This window comes from Giraffa tippelskirchi, chromosome 2, assembly GCF_054371585.1.
Source record: "Giraffa tippelskirchi isolate mGirTip1 chromosome 2, T2T-mGirTip1v1.2.pri, whole genome shotgun sequence".
NCBI classification, from domain to species: Eukaryota; Metazoa; Chordata; class Mammalia; order Artiodactyla; family Giraffidae; genus Giraffa; species Giraffa tippelskirchi.
In genome coordinates this window covers 175,963,179-175,988,760 of record NC_137276.1, presented here as the reverse complement: position 1 = coordinate 175,988,760, position 25,582 = coordinate 175,963,179, and the positions used below count along the sequence as shown (strand labels likewise).

General features: G+C 40.2%; 1 protein-coding gene across 46 annotated transcripts in view; it reads left to right on the top strand.

Moving 5' to 3' along the window:
* Positions 1-634: 634 nt before the first annotated feature.
* The window catches only part of GRAMD1C (GRAM domain containing 1C), a 99,498-nt gene continuing 74,550 nt past the window's right edge, over positions 635-25,582 (top strand). For 34 of the 46 annotated variants that reach the window (XM_081572191.1, XM_081572164.1, XM_081572174.1 and 31 more), the window contains exon 1: positions 635-689. The gene's annotated coding sequence lies outside the window, so the exon portion shown is untranslated. Of the gene's footprint in view, positions 756-25,582 lie in introns of all 46 variants that reach the window. The other 12 variants (XM_081572172.1, XM_081572155.1, XM_081572170.1 and 9 more) reach the window with 1 other exon arrangement.

The following is a 25,582-nucleotide window of genomic DNA, read 5'->3' as shown; positions in this document are numbered from 1 at the left end:
TCCAATCAATCCATCCTAAAAGAGATCAATCCTGGGTGTTCATTGGAAGGTTTGATGTTGAAGCTGAAACTCCAATACTTTGGCCACCTCATGCGAAGGGCTGACTCATTGGAAAAGACCCTAATGCTGGGAAGGATTGGGGGCGGGAGGAGAAGGGGACGACAGAGGATGAGATGGTTGGATGGCATCACCGACTCGATGAATATGGGTTTGGGTAGACTCCGGGAGTTGGTGATGGACAGAGAGGCCTGGCGTGCTGCAATTCATGGGGTCGCAGAGAGTCGGACACGACTGAGCGACTGAACTGAACTGGGTATTTTTGTGGAAGAGAAACCACAGCCATGATGTTTCTCAGCCACGCTTGGCAAAGTTTACGCCACCATCACGCTTAAGACATCCAAACGTTGACTCAGCCTGCCAGCTAACAACAGTACATCCTGAGAGACGAGGGTGGGGGTGGAGGCTGGGAGTCCTGAGCGGCCTCCAGAGGGCGCTAGACGCGCCGAGGAGACCCAAGGTGCCCCTCGGAGAGCTGGCGAGCGGGACTCCAGTGACCGGGATCCCAGAGCGCGCGCCGGGAGAGGGCGTGGGGCGCGCGCCTGGTCGCCCTCTCCCCGCGGCGGGGCGCGCGTGCGCGGTACTCGGCGGCGGAGGGATCCGCGGTGGAAGGCTACCTGACTGTCCGCCAGGTAAGCGGCGCTGTTCTGGGACGAGTTCCCAAGCGAGGGCTTTACCCGGCAGTTCTCTTCGCGAAGGTTGTTAGAACCCTCTCAGACTGTGAAAATTATTTCCTCTTTTTCCCTTTCGTTTTCTTGTTGCTCATTGGAGTAATCTGCAAAGTTGTTACTGAGGAAACGGTTTCCTGTGCTTCCCGGAGCCTTTCCCTCTGGGCGATAAGGGAGGTTTGCTTTTCTGGGGGCGAAGACTGGCTTCTCGGGGGCGTGGAGTGTGGCATTGGGTCCTGAAGTGTGCTAGTCCAAACCTCAGGCCCCGCTGTCCTGATTCTGACCCGGTATCAGGTTGATCCAGCCTCACGCAGTTCCCTTAACTCTCAGCTCTTGATTAAAGGGCTCAGAACTCTAAATAGTTTAAATCACTGTGTGGTGTGAACCACGTTTTCGGGTTCAGCTACTTTGGTTATTTGTTTACTACCTTATCTGATTAACGGAAGGACTTGCTGATTAATCTTCAGGGTGAAAGCCCACTTTTGTTGCAGGAGTACTTGCGTTTCTGAACACTGTCATTGCTTTTACGCTGGTTGTGTGTATGTATGTATTTTCCTTTAAGAGAATCGCAGTTAGAGCAATACCTTTTAATCGAGAGCATTTTACAGTTTACAAAACGGTAGAGGCATAATTGTTGGAAGAACAGATAAGTGGACTTGGTTATTTCGACTGATTCTCAGAACGTTACGGTGAAATAGACCAGGTAAGATATTCATGAGCCCAAGCAGTCATTCATTAAACTATGTTCCAGGTACTGCGTGTTTGGCATAAATGGTGAGCAACACAGACATGACCCCTGTTCTCAATGAGCTTATTGTCTAGACTACAGAGAGTTGTTGCCCCGACTGAAGAGTGGAGAAAGCAGATTTATAGAAGTTAAGTGAAAGTGAAAGTGAATGTGTTAGTCGCTCAGTCGTGTCCGACTCTTCGCGATCCCATGGACTGTAGCCGGCCAGGCTCCTCTGTCCATGGGATTTCACAGGCAAGAATACTGGAGTGGATTGCCGTTTCTTACTCCAGGGGATCCTCCCAACCCAGGGATCAAACCGGGGTCTCCTGCACTGCAGGCAGTTTCTTTACCATCTGAACCACTAGGGAAGCTTAGAGAGGTTAAATGACTGCCAATGACCTCGCAGCTGATACCTTAGAGAGATAAGATTCTGTTGTGGCCACTCGGTAAAGCCAGAATGGACTCCTACTCAACATTTGATTTGGAGATGGAAACGGATGAACACACACACACCCCCCACACCCCATGAAGAGGTTTATTATATATAAAGGCTTATTACTTAGTGAAGTACATAGTACACAGTGAAAAAGGAAGAACAGGACAGTCTTCTTAAGCAGATCCAAAGTGACTGGCTCTGGGCTTTTGCAGTGGTTACGGGGTGGGGTCAAGGGTTCCTGCCTGTGGACAGATTGTTACTTTGTTTGACTCTGTTTGCATCCACACCAAAGGAAAGGGCACCCAGACTTTTTTTTTTTTACCAACTTGCCCATTTGAGAGACAGGGAGGAAGAAGGAGGGGTGAGGTTTAAAACTGTCATCAGGCAAACATCAAAAAATTGAATGAGACATTATAATTTACACTTGATGTGTGACTGATGACTGAAATGTACCATTTTTCACTTAGTTGAATTTTGAAGTTAAGTAAGCCATCGTGGCTCTTGTATGAGGCCTAGAGACTGAAGTCAGTAAGGAAAATAAAAGTGCCATTGAATACCTTGTTCAGGAGTCCAATGATGTGTATTTTGAGGAATTAAATGAGTACCTTGGCCACTGTTAGGAATGTCTGGAACTCCTGACGGGGATAAAGAGTGTTCTGGCGAGGCCTTTTATTGTGGCTTTAGTATATGTATCGACACTTGTGACCTTGATTTATATTTTGAGTATCTGAAAACAAGAGAGTTCCAGAGTTCTTTATTCCAAGTGGTGCCACTGTTAGGCATGGCCGAAGAGTCTGTAAAAATGTGCAGATAAAGCCAGTTGTTGGCCGGAGCATTCAGTGTTAAGATAACTGTGGGCAGTTCAGTCAGTTTTGCAGACCTCTGGGTCCTTTCCTTCACCAGGGACATCCTGGTTAAAGGATGAAAAGCAGTGGTCTCCAGTGAGCTCCAGCATGTGGAAGGGTATTGATGCTGTCCACCAAACAGCAGGTTTGTCCATCAGACTAACAATAGGAGTTTAAAGTGTTGAGCTCCTACTGCTTTTCACTCAGTTGAATCCAAATTGGTCTCCAGGTATTCAAAGGGTGTGAGAGAGGGGTGACCTCTTCTTGTCCCATGACAAATGACAAAGGAATGAGAACAGGGTAGGCCATGCCCGCCAGTAGGTGGGTTATGTTGGAAGGCCCAGATTTGATTCTGTCCTGCAGCAAGGAGACCTTGGTAGCTGTGCTGAGCTTGCAAGGTCCTGCTGCCAGGATGGGCAGCTGGGTGTGGAGGGTAGGCTCAGAGCTTACCAGAGCCTCTGCTTCTAGGGGGGTCCGGTGTGCTGTCAGTCATTGCTGTTCAAATGACATATTGTGTAGGGGTAAGCAGATAGTTTGTTGCATTAGAAGCCTGTGGACAACTTAGAGGCATTATGAGTGGTTCAGAGACTCCAGGAGTCATGAAGAGAGGCTGTTAAAGTATCTACAGTGAAGGATTCTTTGTGTGTGTATGTATGTGCTTGTGTGTGTGTTTGGAGTTGGTTTGGGGGAGGAAGTAGCACTACTGGGAGTGTCTGTTATATTATAATTTTGACAACTTTCAGGATCTTTTTTGGGAGGGAGCCCTGTTTAGGGTGGACTGACCTGAAAGTAACAGCATAAAAGGCTTAAGTAGAATTTATGAACAACTAATACATCACCTCCAGAATCCGAAAGGACCTAAAAGATGTTGGATTTGTGGTGTTTTTTTATTTAACTTATTTTATTCAAGTATACTTGATTTATAGTGTTGTGTTAATTTCTGCTGTACAGCAAAGTGATTCAGTTACACATTTTTTTGTACTCTTTTCCATTATGATTTATCACAGGATATTGAATGTAGTTCCCTGTTGGACTTATTTTAATGTTGTTTCTTGACATTATCAGGGATGGAGTTGCCCTCGGTTTACCAAATAGTTTTCAGGAATTTAACCAATGTAGTAGGCCTTATACTATGCGTGGAGCAATGATCCATCTTCTTTTCATGAGTATTTGTATGTCCTGAAGGAGTGTGTCAAAAGAATGACCTTAGAGGAGAATGTAACATCAGTCCTGTGCTCCTGGAGAGACTTGGATACAGTTACCTGTAAAGGCTGTATGGAGTGGCAAGGCTTTTGAGATACCCTGTGTGTAGCCAGGTAAAAGTATATCGTGACCCCCTGGAGGTGAAGGCAAACTGTGACCAAGAGGTCACTGAACAGAACATGCTTATCAAACTTACAGCATCAGAATATTTATCAGTTTCTGACTGGATGGTGTCAGTAATTTTAATAGTGTTGGATAGAGGGACCTTCATGGATAGGACCATAACATCAGAGATACACTCATCAACTGTGAGGCACTATTCTTTATTCCATCTTTACGAGGCCACACTGGGCTGCTAAGTGGAGAAGCAGTAAGCATAATTACTCTTTCACTAATTGGGTCTTATGTCATAAATCTCAATCTTTGAAGGCCTTGTTTTATTTTACATTGAGCTATGTTAACTGTTTTAACTAGAGTTGAGGGTAGTCCAGAGGGTCTCACCTTTATAAAAGCCATTTTGCAAGCTCCAAAGACTTGATTTAGATTTATTACTCATTGGATCAGAGCATCCTTTGCTACTGCACAATATTTTAGGACAATGTGTTCTGTGATCAGAGAGAATTTAGGCAAGGTAGTTCTGGTAGTTAAGGTGAGACATACATATTTGTTGCCCATTTTATGTTGAGTATTTCCCTAAGATTATAGAGCATAGCTTGTTTAGATTTAGTTCTTTAAATCTTCAGGAATAAATGTAGTTTGAGCCCAGTATTGACTAAAGCCATGAAGATTTGCCATTCAGTGCATTTTAGCAGGTGTTGAAGTTCATTCAAAACCTATGCTGTAAATCCCACTCATGGGCATATATCTGGAGAAAACTCTTAATTCAAAAAGATACATGCACGCCAGTGTTCATAGCAGCACAATAGGCAAGGCACAGAAACATCCTAAAGGTCTATTGATATACCAATCATTTTGCCTTATACCTGAAACTGACACAATTATGTAAATTAACTATGTTTCAATAAAAAATAGTTGTATATATTTAAAAACTGTATGCTGTAGAATTTTGTTGTATAAATTATTTTAATACGTTTTGGATTTCCAACTGAGTCAAATTGTGGACTTCTGTTTCAATTATTTTGTTTACTTGTTTCTTCTTCCTATATACAGCTGTGTTTCTCTCTTTCTCTCTCTTTTTTTGGTGGTTAGTGAATGTACTTTGGGTAGAGGGGGTCCTCTCTATCTTTTTATATTTATAAATTTCTTCCTTCAGAGAACCTGAAATCAGGATCACCAGGGTTTGGGGCTTCACCCATGGCAGTGTTTACTTCATAGAATTTAGGAAACTCAAGCTTAAGTTTTTTATTTTTTAAGTCAGAGCTCAGGGTTTGTTTTTTTTAATAGGAGTATAATTGCTTTATAATACTGTGTTAGTTTTGCTAGTTTCTGCTGTACAACAGCGTGAATCAGCTATATGTAAACATGTATCCCCTCTCTCTTCTGCCTCCCTCCCACCCATGTAAGTTGACTTTGAATTACCCTTTGCTATGCTATGTGGGTTCTGTGGGTGCTTTTCCCTGTAACCCTGAGGATGAGCATTTTTGTTCAAAGAGTCATAGGTGGTGGCTGCAGTAGTGGCAGTGGTATTTAAGAGTCTTAGTGAGCTTTGTGCTCTTACAATAGATGCCACTTCACCTCCCTTTTCTCTCTTTTTTTAGATCCATAGTGACTGCTTTCATGAGTGACCACCTCATGGGCCCATATCTTGCACTGGATATAATCTTTTCCCTAAGCAGTGAAGTGGTGCTGGTGGTCAAGAATCTGCCTGCCAATGCAGGAGACACTGGTTCAATCCCTGGGTTGGGAAGATACCCTGGAGTTGGAAATGGCAATCCACTCCAGCATTCTTGCCTGGAAAATCCCATGGACAGAGGAGCCTGGTGGTCTACAGTCCATGGGGTTGTAGAAGAGTAGGCCATGATTACCGTGTGCACATAAGCACCCTATACATTGAAGCTAGTGCCTGGTTGAGATACTGGATTCATTTATTTTATTTCTTTCATTGTTTGTATAAATCAGAGTTAATTTACCAGTTTCCTTACCAATGGACAGTAAGGTTGTTTCCACTTTCTTTGTATTAGAAACATTGTTGACCTCATGTGCACATTAAATTGCTGAATTGTAGTCGTCTATACCCATTTTAAACCCAATTGCATTGCAAATTATTCTCCAAAGAGGTTAAACCAATGGTTACTCTTATTACATTGTATTTACTATTATTATTATTCTTTTACTGTCTAATTGTTACTCTGGCTGACTGAACTTCTGGAGGCTAAGGACTTTGTGTTTTACTCATTTTTGAATCTCCAGTACAAACTAAATTACCTAATAAATAGTAGTAGTTGGAAAATATATGATGTGTTTATGAATATATGAACTGCAGAAGCAAAAACATATTAATTACTCTTTTCAAAAAGCTTAAATATTGTCCTTTTCACAATAATTTGTGTATTTTGAGCATTTTGTTTTCTTCTTAAAATGAGCATTTCTCAGTAAGTAATTTAAATTGTTTGATACTTGTTTCGGTAATAAACGAAAGGAATAGAAGCTTTGCTGCTGAGTTAAGGAAGAATTAGAGGAAAATCCTATTCCAGTTGTGGATGAGAGTGATACAGTGTCAGCTAAAAAACAGGGGCCAAATATATATACCTGGAGTGGTGACTGGAGCTTTTGGGTAATTTATTTTCTTTCTTATATCTTCATTTTAACTGTGTTTGTAGCAATTCTTATAGTATTTATAATATTTTCTTATTAGCTTCTACATTTTAGATCAGTTCAGTTCAGTCGCTCAGTCGTGTCCGACTCTCTGCGACCCCATGAATTGCAGCACGCCAGGCCTCTCTGTCCATCACCAACTCCTGGAGTCCACCCAAACCCATGTCCATCGAGTCGGTTACGCCATCCAACCATCTCATCCTCTGTTGTCCCCTTCTCCTTTTGCCCCCAATCCTACCCAGCATTAGGGTCTTTTCCAATGAGTCAACTCTTCACATGAGGTGGCCAAACTACTGGAGTTTCAGCTTCAACATCAGACATTCCAATGAACACCCAGGATTGATCTCTTTTAGGATGGATTGATTGGATCTCCTTGCAGTCCAAGGGACTCTCAAGAGTCTTCTCCAACACCACAGTTCAAAAGTATCAATTCTTCGGTGCTCAGCTTTCTTCACCGTCCAACTCTCACATCCATACATGACCACTGGAAAACCCATAGCCTTGACTAGACGGACTTTTGTTGGCAAAGTAATGTCTCTGCTTTCTATCTAGGTTGGCCATAACCTTCCTTCCAAGGAGTAAGCGTCTTTTAATTTCATGGCTGCAATCACCATCAGCAGTGATTTTGGAGCCCCAAAAAATAAAGTCTGACACTGTTTCCACTGTTTCCCCATCTATTTCCCATGGAGTGATGGGACCAGATGCCATGATCTTAGTTTTCTGAACGTTGAGCTTTAAGCCAACTTTTTCACTCTCCTCCTTCACCTTCATCAAGAGGCTCTTTAGTTCTTCTTCACTTTCTGCCATAAGGGTGGTGTCATCCGCATATCTGAGGTTATTGATATTTCTCCCGGCAATCTTGATTCCAGCTTGTGTTTCTTCCTGCCCAGCGTTTCTCATGATGTACTCTGCATATAAGTTAAATAAGCAGGGTGACAATATACAGCCTTGACGTACTCCTTTTCCTATTTGGAACCAGTCTGTTGTTCCATGTCCAGTTCTAACTGTTGCTTCCTGACCTGCATACAGGTTTCTCAAGAGACACGTCAGATGGTCTGGTATTCTCATCTCTTTCAGAATTTTCCACAGTTTATTGTGATCCACACAGTCAAAGGCTTTGGCATAGTCAATAAAGCAGAAATAGATGTTTTTCTGGAACTCTCTTGCTTTTTCGATGATCCAGCGGATATTGGCAATTTGATCTCTGGTTCCTCTGCCTTTTCTAAAACCAGCTTGAACATCTGGAAGTTCACGGTTCACGTATTGCTGAAGCGTGACTTGGAGAATTTTGAGCATTACTTTACTAGCATGTGAGATGAGTGCAATTGTGTGGTAGTTTGAGCATTCTTTGGCATTGGAACGAAAACTGACCTTTTCCAGTCCTGTGGCCACTGCTGAGTTTTCCAAATTTGCTGGCATATCGAGTGCAGCACTTTCACAGCATCACCTTTGAGGATTTGAAATAGCTCAACTGGAATTCCATCACCTCCACTAGATCACCTCCACTAGCTTTGTTCGTAGTGATGCTTTCTAAGGCCCACTTGACTTCACATTCCAGGATGTCTGGCTCTAGGTGAGTGATCACACCATCGTGATTATCTGGGTCATGAAGATCTTTTTTGTACAGTTCTGCTGTGTATTCTTGCCACCTCTTCTTAATATCTTCTGCTTCTGTTAGGTCCATACCATTTCTGTCCTTTATCGAGCCTATCTTTGCATGAAATGTTCCTTTGGTATCTCTAATTTTCTTGAAGAGATCTCTAGTCTTTCCCATTTTGTTGTTTTCCTCTATTTCTTTGCACTGATCGCTGAGGAAGGCTTTCTTATCTCTCCTTGCTATTCTTTGGAACTCTGCATTCAGATGGGAATATCTTTCCTTTTCTCCTTTGCTTTTCACTTCTCTTCTCTTCCCAGCTATCTGTAAGGTCTCCTCAGACAGCCATTTTGCTTTTTTGCATTTCTTTTCCATGGGGATTTTCTTGATCCCTGTCTCCTGTACAATGTCACGAACCTCTGTCCATAGTTCATCAGGCACTCTGTCTATCAGGTCTAGTCCCTTAAATCTATTTGTCACTTCCACTGTATACTCATAAGGGATTTGATCTAGGTCATACCTGAATGGTCTAGTGGTTTTCCCTACTTTCTTCAATTTAAGTCTGAATTTGGCAATAATATTTAAGCTTTAATCTAGAGCCCCAAAGACATTTCTGATTATGCTCTCCTTTGGCCACTAGAAGGCACTGTTGTCTGGTTTGATGGAGTTGGCGCTCCCTGCTTCCGTTTCCCTGGGAGAAATCTACACCACAGAAATGGATTCCACTTACATTGTTGCTCCTTATATTGGCAAGAGACTAATATTACACAGAAACTATAGTTCTCAGTGTTACTGAGAAGCTAGCTATTTTACATAAATTTGATCGAAAGAATTGGTTCCTGAACCTAAAAGGAAGTTTAACAATGTTTGACCTGTAGTGTATAATGATTTTAAGATAGGTTTTAAAACTAGAAGGTTCATATTCTGTTTGCACTGTGCTCACCTGGTTGCATATCCTGGATATGCTTCAGGTTTCCCTCCTGTAAAATGAGATTCCTGCTTCTTGATTAGGAGCCCAATCTTTTTTAAGAACAACATTTCTGTTACCATGTGAATGCTTGCAGTTATTATTTTAAAGGACTCATGCTAAATCCTATGACAGTTATGAGCCATTTGATACAATCTGGTGTAATGCCGCTGTAAGTGAAATTTATATAAGATTCTAAGGTATATATAGTTCCAGTAGTAGTTCATTAGAAAGCTCATCTCTTGATCAGGCATACTTGGGAGCAGAATTTCTCATAATTTTAGACTAGACTAAAAAAGACATTAATAGGTATAAGGATCAGTTTAAGCACCATCATTCTGTTCATAATTAGCAGCTCATTTATTGAATGCTGTTGAATCTTAACATTAATAACACATTCTTCCTTCCTATTATAAAACTTAAGATTTTTTGAACCATATCCCTAAGGAAAATATTTGGTTGCTAAGTAATATACAAATAAGTGCACAACCTAAAAAAATATGTCCTCTATGTTGATTACATTGTTTTGATCACACTTTGAGAAAGTCTGACTGTTGTAGTATTTTTGACTTTCTGCATTTATTGTTTGGAAAGCCTTTATAACTCCAAGGGCTAAATAGTTACCATGACAGACTTAAAGCATCAAAAAGGGTAAAGCAAGAAAAAAAAAAAAAACAGTAAAAGAATGAGAGGATTTAGAAATAGAAGGAAAGAGAAAAATAGAGCTTCGTTCTAAGCTTTACTGCTCTTTAGTATATGGACCCAGCAAACTTGGCAATGCTTGATTAGAAATGCAGAGTCATGGGCCCAACTTTGCACTTACTGGATCAGAATTGTCATTTTCACAAGAGTTCCAGGTGATTTGTATGTACCTTCAAGTTTTAGAAGCACTGATTTAGTGTTGAATGTCCACTTTGGCCCAATTTAGGTCTCTATGATAATTGTGAACACTTTACTTTGAGGAATTTTTATATGAATTCACATGGAATAGATTTAGAGACAAATATAACATCTCAGAAATTTTACTGACCTTTCCAAAGGTCACTTTTCCAGAAACCAGAACCATCATAACTTGAGAAGCAAACAGAATTCCAGCTGAGGTATTTAAAATCCTAAAAGATGATGCTGTTAAAGTGCTGCACTCAGTATGTCTGCAGATTTGGAAAACTCAGCAGTGGCCACAGGACTGGAAAAGATCAGTTTTGATTCCAATCCCAAAGAAGGGCAATGCCAAAGAATGTTCAAACTACCATACAGTTGTACTCAGTTCACATGTTAGCAAGGTTATACTTAAAATCCTTCAAGCTAGGCTTCAGCGGTATGTCGACTGAGAACTTCCAGATGTACAAGCTGGGTTTTGAAGAGGCAGAGGAACCAGAGATCAAATTGCCAACATTCATTGGATCATAGAGAAAGCAGGGGAATTCCAGAAAAATATCTACTTCTGCTTCACTGACAGTACTAAAGCCTTTGACTGTGTGTATCACAATAAACTGTGGAAAATTTGATCACTTTACCTGTCTCCTGAGAAACCTCTATGCAGGTCAAGAAGCAACAGTTAGAACCGGACATGGAACACTGGACTGGTTCAAAATTGGGAAAGGAGTAAGCCAAGGCTGTGTATTGTCACCTTGCTTATTTAACTTCTATGCCGAGTACATCATATGAAATGCCAGGCTGGAGGAATCACAAGCTGGAATCAAGATTGATGGGAGATACATCAACAGCCTCAGATGATACAACTCTATTGCCAAGAGAGGGAAGAGAAACTAAAGAGCCTCTTGATGAAGGTGAAAGAGTAGAGTGGAAAAGCCGGCTTAAAACTGAACTTTCTAACTGATCTTACATGAAAAGTAAGATCATAGTATCTGGTCCCGTCACTTCATGACAAATAGAAGGGGAAAAAATGGAAGCGATGACAGATTTTATTTTCTTAGGCTCCAAAATCACTGGGGATGGTGACTGCAGCCATGAAATTAGAAGACGCTGTCCTTGGAAAGAAAGCTATGACAGACCTAGACAGTGTATTAAAAAGCAGAGACATCACTTTGCTGACGAAGATCCATATAGTCAAAATTAAGGTTTTTTTCCAGTAATGTATGGATGTGAGGGTGGACCAAAAGAAGGTTGAACACCAAAGAATTGATGCTTTCGAACTGTGGTTCTGGAGAAGACTGTTGAGAGAGTCCCCTGGACAGCACAGAGATCAAACCAGTGAATTCTAAAGGAAATCAACCCTGAATATTCATTGAAAGGACTGATACTGAAGCTGAAGCTCCAATACTTTGGCCACCTGATGTGAAGAGCCGACTCATTGGAAAAGACCCTGATGTTGGGAAAGACTGAAGACAAAAGGAGAAGGGGATCGCAGAGGATGAGATGGATAGATAGCATTACTGACTCAATGGACATGAATTTGAAGAAACTCTAGGAAATAGTAGAGTATGGAGGAGCCTAGTGTGCTACAGTCCATGGTCACAAAGAGTCGGACACAACTTAGTGACTAAACAACAACAAATGACATCTCAGAAGTTTTAGTAATCTTTCCAAAGGTCACCTATCCAGAAACCAGAACTGTCAACAACTTAGAAGCAAATAGAAACAGAAAAGAACCTGAATAGCTAAATGAGAGTTCACACTGATGGATCTTATAAGAGGAGAGTTGCTAAAGCCTTCATATGGGATTTCTTTATTTTTGATTTCTTTTTAATAAGCCTAAATAAGAAGATTCCCATTGGGTAGTTGAATAGATTATTTGAGACCTGAATTATTTGGTGATAACATATGGACAGTAGCAAGAGATGACAGGAGCCACTCAAGGAATTTAGGAACCTGAGCCTCTCAATGTGACAACCAAATGTCTGTGCAGATCATTGACTCTAATATAGCACTGTAACTGTTTAAAATGAAGGTTACTGCTGCTGCTGCTGCTGCTAAGTCGCTTCAGTCGTGTCCGACTGTGCGACCCCATGGACAGCAGCTCACCAGGCTCCGCCCTCTCTAGGATTCTCCAGGCAAGAATACTGGAGTGGGTTGCCATTTCCTTCTCCAGTGCATGAAAGGGAAAAGTGAAAGTGAAGTTGCTCAGTCGTGTCCGACTCGTAGCGACCCCATGGACTGTAGCCTACCAAGCTCCTCCATCCATGGGATTTTCCAGGCAAGAGTACTGGAGTGGGGTGCCATTGCCTTCTCCAAAATGAAGGTTAAGAAGTCTGGAAAATAAATAATACATTTTTTTCCCTCGGCCATTTTAAATCCATATGCTTCCACCACTCACTTCATGTTGCCACTTTCATGTTCTCCTGGCAATAAAGTAGGGTTTGAATTGAAATGTGAAACCGTTGGGTGGTGCTTTGGGTGGGGTTGGGGTGGGGACTCTGAAGAGCTCCAGTCCTTTATGTCTCAGTGCAGAAAGAATTCAGTGAGAGGCAAAGTGATAGATAAGAAGTGATTTATTAGGCTAGAGGACTTCCCTGGTGGCTCAGACGGTCAAGTGTCTGTCTACAATGTAGGAGACCCGGGTTTGATCCCTGGGTCGGGAAGATCCCCTGGAGAAGGAAATGGCAACCCCCTCCAGTACTCTTACCTGGAAAATCCCATGGACAGAGGAGCCTGGTAGGCTACAGTCCATGGGGTCACAAAGAGTCTGACATGACTGAGCGACTCCACTATTAGACTAGGAACACTTGTGAAGCTTATAGGCAGGCGGGAGGGTGCCACCTCGAGAACTTACTGGGCTATAGTTTTATAGTCAGAGGAAAAGTGGGGAGGGGGAAAAGACCTTCTTCGTCATTACTGAATGGACGTCACACTTGCATCATCAGTTCCTCCTCCAGGTTGGGCAGGGGAGTTTTTTTGTCCCTACATGGTAAAGCTAGGTCAACAAATTATTGTTTCCTATTAATATGTGTGCAGAGAGCATGCCTTGACTTACTGAGCTCACTGAGCAGGATGTAGGTCTCACGCTATCATTGTTTTATTGTTGGGGCATGTCTCATGCTTCTGTTGCATTGTTTTGCTGCCAAACAAGCCTGTTTGGTTTTGTGGTTAAGCAGACCTGCTTTCCTGAGTAATCATTAACTTAAAGGGTCTCCCATGTTTTTTCTACTTACAATCCCCTAGTGAGATTAATATCTTAATCACCCACTTTGTCCCTTTACTCTGTCCCTATCAGAATGAGTGCAGTAAGATGGCGAGGTTTCCTGAGGGATCCAGAATTAACACAAGGAAGACCAACAGCATAACAGGACAATATTCATGCGGCACATGACCTGGTAGTTAGCAAGGAATTAGAAGAGTGTCTGAGATTCCTCAGTGGCTCAGTGGTAAAGAATCTGCCTGCAATACAGGAAACACAGGAGACACAGGTTCAACCCCTAGCTCAGGAAGATCCTCTGGAGAAGGGAATGGCAGCCCACTCCAGAATTCTTGCCTGGAGAACCCCGTGGGCAGAGGAACCTGGCGGGCTACAGTCCATGGGGCTGCAAAGAGTCTGCCATGACTGAAGTGACGGAGCACGAGCAGAGAACTCTTTCACCAGAACATCCAAGGAATCCCGACTTAGGCCTTTTCACTTTGGGAAGTTTCAACCAAAGAAGATTGTTCACTCTATCAAGTTTTGGTATGTAGAGAGTTAAGCCCCAGGAATCTGAAACATTCACTCATGTGGAATACCTCGTATGTTCTGGCCTGACTACCTGTGTTGATCTAACTGTAGTGAATTTATGTTTATCTTATTGAAAAAATTTGGGGGGGGGTTTTGAAGCAAGCTTGTGCTTTCTTAATTTCCCAACCAGGGATCAAGCCTGTGCCACCTGCAGTGGAAACACGGCGTCCTAACTGAAGTGAATTTAGAGAGCAGCGTGATACAATTGAACAGATTGGAGATCGGGAAGAAAACACCTAGGATAGAGTGTGTGCTCTGCCCCTGGTGATCTCACTGTATAGTGCTCTTGACTATGTTGCTTAACCTGTTTGGCCTCAGGTGCTTCACCTGTAAAATTAGAGATTGGGCCATAGCATTGCAGCTGTGTCTTGAATCACGAAAGAGTGTGTGTTGAATCACGGAAGAGGGTTATGGCTAGCAAGCGCTCATAATTTACAGTCCTGAGAGAAAGTACATTACATGGGGAACGCCTTCCCTTCACATTGTCTCAGTGGTAAAAAGACTGAAAAGTTCTAGATAAGGAGACATACTATTTGTCATATTGGAAAATTGTTTTGATGCTTCCCTACACCAAAAGAAAAAAAAATTATGAAAACAAGAGGATACACGAAAGTGAACCAAAGTTTATTGTCTCCCCTTCCCCGCCCCCAGGTTGATTTCTTTTAGGCCCTATCTATTTGTTCTTATGCTACTTAACAATCTGGCTAGTAAGTGTCTTTCTGATAGTAGGACTTTAAAAAATCACCACAGCAATAGATACTGAAAGCACCAGCTACCGATTTTTGATTTCTAACTTATAGGAATCTTGTTATATTTGTTTAATTTTTTTATTTTAAAATGAAAGTATTTAATCCTAGTATGTGGGGGATGAGTTTTATCATTAATTTTTAAATCCTAATGTAACAGTAAAAATTATGTGAAATGAAGAAATTAAATTTAAAATGAAGTTAATAGCAAGTAAATATTTGTGCTTTGCCCTTTAACAGTTAGGAAAAATACATGGCAAAGGGCTTCCCTGGTGGCTCAGTGGTAAAGAATCTACCTGCCGGTGCAGCAGACGTGGTTTCGATTCCTGGTCCAGGAAGATCTCACATGCCACAGAGCAACAACTATGCCCATGCGCCACAACCTTCGAGCCTGTGCTCTAGAGCCTGAGAGCCACAGTTACTGAGCCCATGTGCCCTGGAACCCATGCTCTGCAACAAGAGAAGCCACCAAACTGAGAAGCCTGCACACTGCAGCCAGAGAGTAGCCCTCACTCTCCACGGCTAGAGAAGAGCCCCCATAGCAGCGAAGACCCAGCATAGCCAAAAATAAGAAATAAATAAAACTATTTTTAAAATTCTTAAAAATATATCAAAAGAAAAAAAAAACCCAAATCAAAACCCTTATTTTCTTTCCTGACTAAAGCAATGATGTATTTCTCATGGACTAGGTCCCAGAGGAAAAGCATACAGAGCTCTGCAGCAGAAGCATTTATTTAGTAAAACCTCTTAGTGATGCAGAGCTCACAGCTATTGGGAGTAGAAAAAGAGATTTTCTGTTATGTAGGTTTATAAGATGATATCCTTTACTGGATTTTTTTTAAGACAAGTATGAATACTTTGGGTTAAGTACTTACTATATTATTAAGCAGTCTTTTGTACCTTTGTATTTCATTACTATTAAGTTTGCATTTAAAAATATTTGTCACTTGTGTATGCATACATGCTAAGCTGCTTCAATTTTGTTCGCCTCTTTGAGGCCCCACAGACTGTAGCCTGCCAGGCCCCTCTGTCTGTGGGATTATCCAGGCAAGAATACTAGAGTGGGTTGCCATGCCCTCTTCCAGGGGATCTTTCCGACCCAGGGATCAAACCTGTGTCTCTTTGTCTCCTGCATCGCAGGCGGATTCTTTACCACTGAGCCACAGGGAAGCCCATGTACAAATAAATAGTATGCCTATGTTTTTGTAAAAATATTTGGATTTGATTTTTTTCTAGGTCGTGGTCTAGTTTTTCTGATTGTACAGGAAATCAGAAGTCTTTCTTGTGTGCCTTGTGCTTGACTTATGGTGTGATCATAGTATTGTTATTCATAGGTGAACTTTTCCATTTGTAGGGGATGAAACTTGTCACAGTCCTGGTCTATAGGTACATCATGATGATTAATTAATGCTTCACTGTAAAAATTGTTTTAAAATGCCCAAGAGGATTAATTAGTATGTTTATAACATACTCTGGCAACTTTGGAGAAGAGGCTTCCTATAATACGTTGTCCTTTACAACATATCTTGACTTTTTTTCAAGCTGAAAGTGATATTTTGGATTTTCACTTTGGAAATTGGTAAAAAGGTTAAACTCATTTTCTAATTTCTGTTGCATTAAAACATATTTTAGGAAATTAAAATTTTTAATTGAAGATATTGTTTGAAATATCTATGTCTCTGAACACTTTTAGACTTAATTATAAAGAATAGGGACTAACACTTTTGGCAGTATGGAGAGAGGACTATCTACCTTAAAAGCTCTTTTGCTACAAAGTACCTAGAAATTCTGGATGAAATGTTACAAACACATTTGTAATCAAATGCTTTTCTGGGCTCACAGGTAGCAAGGGAAATACCTAAGGGCTAAAGGAGAAGAGGGAACTGATTACCAGATTTGTGAGCACATGAATGTATGCTGAGGCAGCCCTGAGGAGTTCGTTAGTCTGGGTAGCCAAAGATTTAATGGCCACGCTGGGATAGGGGATGGTGAATTTGTAGAAATTAGAACTGAGAACTCTTTATAAAGCCATGTCTCTTGAAGAGTTTTACCCTCTGTGGAAGGGCAGGTTGAAGACAAGGAAGCTTATCTGTCTAAACTTGGGCTTGGGTTGGTGGGAGAAACTGGGACTAACTGTAGTTCATCTTTCATGAAGTTTTGGGACTTGGATTTAGTACTTTATGAGTGAGCAGAAAGAGATTCAATAAATAGCATGTTAGTCCTTCCAAAACTTCATGTCAAACTACCAGAGTGAGCTTCTATGACCCTAGGCATACTTTTCTCAGTCATTCCATTATTTTAATTACATTATTTCTCTGCTCAAGATGTTACTTAGTAATAAGTAGTAGTAAAATGGCCTAACGATAGTCAGTAAAAATAAGGGTATGGAGTATTGACATCTGGAAAAAAGTGTGTGAAAGTGTTAGTCACTCAGTCATGTCTAACTCTTTGCAACCCTAAGGGCTGTAGCCCACCAGGCTCCTCTGTCCATGGCATTCTCCAGGCAAGATTACTGGAGTGGGTAGCCATTCCCTTCTCCAAGGGATTCTTCCCGACCCAGAGATTGAACCCAGGTCTTCTGCATTACAGGGAGATTCTTTACTGTCTGAGCCACCAGGAAGCCCATTGACATCGGAACCAGCATTATAAGTACTTTAAACATTTCCCTCTCTTATGTAGAATTAACACCTTCATTCTATCCCTACTAACTTTTCCTTTTTTTCCTCTTTTTTTTTTTCCACTTGTAGTTTGCGATAAATACTATTTTTTCCTTAAAAAAAATTTTTTTTTTGGCTGCACCTCAGGGACCTTCATTCCCTGATCAGGTATTGAACCTCCACCCTCTGCACTGGGAGGTGAAGTCTTAACCACTGGGCCACCAGGAAAGTCTCAAGATAACTTTAGATTCACATGGTTCTAAGGAATAATGAGAGACTCCGTACGCTTTAAAAAGTTTTCCTTAATGGTAACATCCTGTAAAACTGTAGTACAGTGTCATAGCTAGCATATTGATAGTGATAAGGTCGTTATGGAACATTTCTATCACAATAAACATTTTTTTTTATAGATACAACCCTTTTATAGACACAACCACTTTCTTTCTTCCCCTTGTCCCTACTTAACCCTTGGCAACTGCTAATCTGTTTTCCATTTCTGTAATTGTGTCATTTCAAGATTATTATATAAAGGGAATAGTACAGTTATGTAACACTTTATGTTGGCTGATTTCACTCATCGTATTTCCCTGGAGATCCATTCATTTTGTTTTCTGTACCAATAGCGCATTCCTTTTTAATGCTAAGTAACATTCCATGGGAGAAGGCAATGGCACCCCACTCCAGTACTCTTGCCTGGGAAACCCCATGGACGGAGGAGCCTGGTAGGCTGCAGCCCATGAGGTCGAGAACAGTCGGACATGACTGGGCGACTTCACTTTCACTTTTCATTTTCATACACTGGAGGAGGAAATGGCAACCCACTCCAGTATTCTTGCCTGGAGAATCCCAAGGACGGAGGAGCCTGGTGGGCTGCCGTCTGTGGGGTCGCACAGAGTCAGACACGACTGACGTGACTTAGCAGCAGCAGCAGCAGCAACATTCCATGGTATGGATGAATTCACCATTCATCTATCGAAGAACACCTGGGCTGTTTCCAGTTTTTGATTATGATAAATACAGCTGCTGTAAACATTGATGTACAGGTGTTTGTGTGAACATAAGTTTTCCTCTGGGATATATGCCCAGGGGTGCAATTGCTGGGTTATCTGATAATTGCATGTTTAGTTTTACAGAACTGGCAGTCTTTTCTAGAGTGCTATACCATTGTACATTCCCACTAGCAAAGTGTGAGAGATACAGTTTCTCTGCATTCTTGCCTCCTCACTGAGGGTTTTTATCATGAAAAGGGCTCTTCTGTGTAAATCTGAATTTTAGAATATAGCCATACCTTGCGGACGGAGGAGCCTGGTAGGCTACAGTCCATGGGGTCGCTAAGAGTCGGACACGACTGAGCGACTTCACTTTCACTTTTCACTTTCATGCATTGGAGAAGGAAATGGCAACCCACTCCAGTGTTCTTGCCTGGAGAATCCCAGGGACAGAGGAGCCTGGTGGGCTGCCGTCTATGGGGTCGCACAGAGTCGGACACGACTGACGTGACTTAGCAGCAGCAGAGCAGCATACCTTGTTTTATTGCATTTTACTTGTTTGCATTTCACAGATACTACATTTTTTACGAATTGAAGTTTTGTACGAACCCTGTGTTGAGTAAGCCTATCAGTATCATTTTTCCAACAACATTTGCTCACTTTGTGTTTCTGTGTCACAGTTTGGAACTTTTTCAATATTATATTTGTTATGGTGATCTGTGATCAATGATCTTTGATGTTATTATTTTAATTGTTTTGGGGTGAACTATAGAAGACAACCTCCTTGGTTGTGTGGCTTGTGGGATCTTAGTTCCTGGACCAGGGATTGAACCCACAACCTTGGCAGTGAAAGCTCAAAATTTTAACCCCTGAACTGCCAGAGAATTCCCCAGCAGCAGGGTTTGAGAGGATTGACAGTAGCCCCTTGCGCCAAGCTTTTTTTTTTTCCTTTGTCAGTCTTTTTAGAGGTTTTCCAGTTTCGCTGATAATTTTAAAAGAATTATCTCTTTTTTCATTGATGCTATAATTATTTTTGTTTTTCTGTTTCATCGATTTCTGTTCTATATGTAATCTTTATTATATATATACTTTTTTGCTCATATTGGGTTTATTTTGCTCTTCCTCTTCGAAGTTTTTGAGTTGGACAATGAAATTATTACTTTTCCTCTTTCCTAATGTGTGCTTTTAGTGCTATAAATTTGTTTCTTAGCTTTCATTGTGACCCACAGATGTTGATATATTCTATTTTCATTCTCATTCAGTTCAGTATACTTTTTTATATCCCTTGAGGCTTTCTTTTTTATCCGTGGATTATTTAGATATGTGTATTTTAGTGTCCATCTAGTCAAGGCTATGGTTTTTCGAGTGGTCATGTATGGATGTGAGAGTTGGATGGTGAAGAAAGCTGAGTGCCACAGAATTGATGCTTTTGAACTGTGGTGTTGGAGAAGACTCTTGAGAGTCCCTTGGACTGTAAGAAGATCCAACCACTCCATCCTAAAGGAGATCAGTCCTGGGTGTTCATTGGAAGGACTGATGTTGAAGCTGAAACTCCAATCCTTTGGCCACCTCATGCGAAGAGTTGACTCATTGGAAAAGACCCTAATGCTGGGAAGGATTGGGGGCAGGAGGAGAAGGAGACGACAGAGGATGAGATGGTTGGATGGCATCACTGACTCGATGGACATGGGTTTGGGTAGACTCCGGGAGTTGGTGATGGACAGAGAGGCCTGGCATGCTGCAATTCATGGGGTTGCAAAGAGTCAGACATGACTGAGCAACTGAACTGAACTGATTTTTGTGTCCAAATGTTTAGAGATTTTTGTGCTCTCTTCCTGCTATTGATCTGTAAGTTGATTTCATTGTGGTCAAACACACTCTATATAATTTCACTTCTCTTAATTTGTTGAGATATGGCTGAACATATATTCTATCTTGGTTTATGTTCTAATACAGTGAAATGTGAACAAAATAACATGTGTCGTTTCTAGAGAGGAGCCCTTAGAGTTGGTACACTATTTGCCATCTTCCTGTTCTAGGATGGTGGAGCCCTTATTAAGCAAATGTCCCTCTGTTAGGACAGTGTGGAGCTAAGGCTTTTGCCAACCCACGTTGTTCATTTATATTTAAACAAGACATAAACCCTTGTTCTTGTAAGCACTGAGACTTTGGGATTTGCTTATTGATACAATCTAGTACAATCTAGTCTTTTATGACTAATGTACCAAGTTAATTTACTCTTTATTTTTTCACTTTCTTTTATTCCAATCTGTTGCCAAAACTGCCTTAAAAATCCGCTTCTGAGATTATGGCGTGAGCCACAGATACTAATCACTGAGACTCTCCAATCATTTTTGATTAGCTAGATGCAAGCCATTAAGACTTTTGGACTGCAAGATGCTAGTTTATTGAATTTTACTGTGTTTGCATGTAGAAATATGCACCAAAACTATTTGAATTACTTAGAGTGAGAGGATTGTTATTTTTTTGAAAATAATGTTAGAGAAAGAGGAAATTGGTACCTTAAGGACAGATACTTGACATTCTGATTATAATTATACAGTTAATAATACTATATTATATACTTAAAAGTTGCTAAGAAACTAGATGTTAAATGTTCTCACCACAAAAAGAAATGATAATTATGGGATGTGATGGAGGTGTTAGCTAGTGCTACAGTGGTAATCATATTGCAGTATATAAGTGCATTAATTAACACATTGTACACCTTGAATTCATTCAAGTATATGAATAAATAAAACTGTATAAATTCTTACAGTTAGATGTCAATTATATCTCAAGATTTTTTTAAAATGGATAAAGACTAAATGTTTTCTTCCTAGAATATGAACATTGCCTTCAGTGTAAGATAAAATGAAATAATTTTGAATAAATTATAATAGTTTTTCAAATTATGCAATTTATCTTATTAAATTTTTTAACAAATAATTTTTATTGCAGTATAGTTGCTTTACAATGTTGTATTAGTTTCTGCTGTATAGCAAAGAAAATCAGTTATACATATACATGTATCGTCTCTTTAGATTTCCTTCCCATGTAGGTCACCACAGAGCACTGAGTAGAGTTCCTTGGGTTATACGGTATGTTCTTATTAGTTATTTATTTCATACATAGTAATGTTTATTTGTGAATCCCAATCTCCCTGTTTATTTCACCCTCTTACTATGAGATTGGTAGCTATGAGATTGTTTTCTACATCTGTGACTCTGTCTCTGCTTTACAAATAAGTTCATCTGTACCATTTTTCTAGATTCTACATATAAGTGGTATTATACAATATTAGTCTTTCTCTTTCTAACTTATTTCACTCTGTATGTCAACTTAAACTTGAAATTTAATTATTTATGTAATTTCAATTTTTATAAATTTTAGGAATTTTTAAAAATTTGAAAATAGAAAATTATACAAAGAATAAAAGTGAAATTCCTTGTTTTCTTACCAACCAGAGAAAACTATTTTGAGATATTTCCTTCATGTTTTTCCATGTATATGTGTGAACTTTTTTTTCCTGTGATATAATTGGCATCAGTATGTTTTGTTGTTAATTGCCAAGTCGTGTCTGACTGTTTGCAACCCCATGGACTGCAGCATGCCAGGCTCCTCTATGCTCCGTTATCTCCTGGAGTTTGCTCAAATTCATGACCATTGAGTCAGTGATGCTATTAATGTCTAACCATGTCATCATCTGCCATCCTCTTCTCCTTTGGCCTTCAGTCTTTCCTAGAATCAGGGGCTTTTTCAATGAGTCAGCTCTTCACATCAGGTGGCCAGAGTATTGGAGTTTCAGCTTCAGCATCAGTCCTTTCAATGAAATTCAGGGTTGATTTTCTCTAGAATTGACTGGTTTGATCTCCTTGCAGTCCAAGGGACTCTCCAGCACCACCGTTCAAAAGCATCAGTTCTTCAGCACTCACTCTTCTTTATGGTCAGCTCTCACATCCATACACGACTACTGGAAAAACCATAGCTTTGACCATATGGACTTTTGTCAGCAAAGTGATGTCTCTGCTTTTTAATACGCTGTCTGGGTTTTTCCGAGCTTTCCTTCCAAGGAGCAAGCATCTTTTAATTTCATGGCTGAATCACTGTCTGCAATGATTTTGGAGCCCAAGAAAATAAAATATGTTATTACTTCCACTTTTTCCCCATTTGCCATGAAGTGATGGGACCTGATGTCATGATCTTAGTTTTTTGAATGTTGAGTTTTAGGCTAGCTTTTTCACTGTCCTCTTTTACCCTCATCAAGAGGCTCTTTAGTTCCTCTTCCTCATGTATCGACTCTTTTATTATTATGAACATATCTTAATCTCTAGTAATATTTCTTGCCTTAAAGTCTATTTCAGCTGATAGTGGTATAGGAACTCCAGTTTTCTTGTGGTTACTGTTTGCATGGTGTATATGTCCATTCTTTTACTTTCAACCTCTTTGTGTTTTTGTATCTCGGTTTTGTGTCTCTTGTAGACAGAGTATAGTTGGGTCTGTTTTTATCCATTTTGACAATCTCTGTGTTTAACTTGTTTATAGTTAATGTGTTTATAATATATATTTACATTTTAATTGGAAATTTACAAATTAATTGGAGATAACTTGGATTTACAAATAGCCATTTCGTTGTTTTCTCTGTATCTCATATATATTTTTGTTCCTCTGCTCCCCCTTTATGTGTCAAATAAACACTTTTTAGGATACCACTTCAGTTCCTCTTGATTTAAAAAATGTAGTTGAGTGTTTTTGAAGGACTGCATGAGGGATTACAGTGTACATCATAACCTCTCACTGTACATTTCAGATTACTAACTTAATTCTGCTAAAATAGTGAACCTTTGTTCCATCCTACCTCCATTATCTCTCCCCTGCCTTTATATATATATGTCTCGTATGTCTTTTATGTATATGATACATATATATGTTTGTTCTATGTGTATATCGATTTCACTTTAATGTGTCTAAGTCTGAATCTCTTGTCTTTATCTTATTTGGGATTCATTACTCTTCTTTGATTTGTACATTGTCCTCAAATTTTGAAAAATTTGACCAGTATTTACATATTTTTCTGCCTCCCTTTTCCTTCTGATACTCTCATTACATGTATTTTGATTCACTTACTGTTGCCACACAGATCTCTGAGTCTCTTGTTTATTTTCTTCAAACTTTTTTGTTTCTGTTCTTCAAATTGGATAAGTTTTATTCATCTGTATTTAGTTCACTGATTCTTTCTCTGCTATTTTGAATCTTCTTTTGTACCCCTCTAGTGAATTTTTTATTTTGGTGATTATAGTTTTCAACTTCAGAATGTCAGTTGTTTTTTTTTTTACTAAAAAAAGTTGTTCGTTAAGATTCTCTGTTGAGATTCTCTACTTGTTGATATGAGTCAACGTCATCATACTTTTCCTTAATTCTTTGAGTGTTGTTCTCATTAGTTCATTGAAGATATTTTAAATAACTGCATTGATGTATTTGCTAAATCTAGTATCTTGGAATCATGAAAGACTCTATTGCTTGCTTTTTCTCTTCTTATTATGAGTCACATTTTCCTATTTCTTTTTATGTTTCTTATTTTTTTTGAAAATTGGAAACTTAGATAACATATTGTAGCAGCTGTGGATTCTGATGGCATCCTTCCTGTTCCTAAAACTTGTCATTCTTGATTTTTGTTTAGAATTTGCCTAGAGTAAATCTGTGAAATAGGTTTGTCCTGTGGTGTGTGGAAACAATGATCTTTGCTCAAATTATTATCATTGTTGTTGTTTTGTTTTTAAGGCTAGTTTCCCGTGTCACCCCTTGTATCAGCCAACAATTAGTCAGAAATTGTGCTTCAATACAGACAGCCACTAAGGCTTTTTGCTTCTGCTGACAGGTCTGTGTATAGATTGGGTAGTGCATTCAAAATTCGGGTAATTTTTAAATTTGTCCCTGTTTTTATGTTCCCTTGAGACTTCTTGTATCTCCATCCAGGTGTCTTGCTGAAAGTATTACTTTTGTTTCAGGTTTGGAGGACTTGTTAACAAAAGTCACTTGTTAGACACAATAAACAATTTAAATATATAATTGAGGATTAGTTGACTTAATTTCAAAATACAGTCATTAAAAGAAAAGAGAAATAGAAACAATAGTGAAAAGTACAGCACATACATCACCAAATTGGGCCAACCAATGTGCATGTGTGTGTGCTCAGTTGTGTCTGACTCTTTGTGACCCCATGGACTGAGCCTGCCTGGGTCCTCTGTCCATGGGGTTTTCCAGGTAAAAATACTGAAGTGAGTAGCCATTCCCTTCTCCAGGGGATCTTCCCAAACCAGGGATCAAACCCAGATCTCCTGCACTGCAGGTGGATTCTTCACCAGGGAAGCCTGACTAACATGTAGACTTAAAAACAGCCCTAAGAAGTCCCATGTAACAGCTATTTGGAGTCCCAGTTGGGAAAAGGTCCTGGGCAGTGCATCCACTCCATGGATGAGACCTCAGATTGCAGTTTCTGGGGCTCCCACTTATAATCCCAGACTGCAGACTGATATCATCAGTTTGCATGCAAAAATTCACCTCTGGTTTTACTTTAACATTTTTACAATGCTGTTTGTTTTATATTGTGAGTCATAGGATTTTGTTAGACCTCGCTGCAGTTGGCCAGACCTCCAGGTACTCAAGAGTTCCAAGACCCACTCCCTTTCTTATCTAAAGTGCCGCCTGACTCTCTGTTCTTGCAGGCAAGCATGAAATTTGGTCAGTGTCCAGGCAGGTTAGAAGCAAAGTCAGAGGCCTGTTATCCTGTTTCTGAAGCCTGAACAAGACTTCCTCTATGTTAATTTCCCTGATACCAGGAGTGTGTGGATAGTTTGGGATTTCTCCAATCTCTCTTGCCCATGCTTGTAGTCCCTGTTTATCTAGGATTACATGAAGAGTGTATTAAGTTCATCTATGGCTGCCTCTCCTCTACAGTCTCTCTGTTAAGTCCCCTACTAATCTGACAGTCTGCTTGTTCTTGTTCTAATAGAGATTTAAACCTCACACTTGCTTGGATAGCTTCAGAATTTTTCCCTTCAGTTCTGGGATAGGTTTTCAGTTTTCCACTCTGAATCAACTAAACCCTGTTCTGTCAGCCTCACTGCTAGTTTTCATGGCCTGTTCCACCTTTGCAGAACTACTACACTGACCTAACTTGTGGGGAAGAATGAGTAATAGGAGCAGGCCCAGGAAAGAATGCCACAGACTTCTGATGTTCATACCCAGA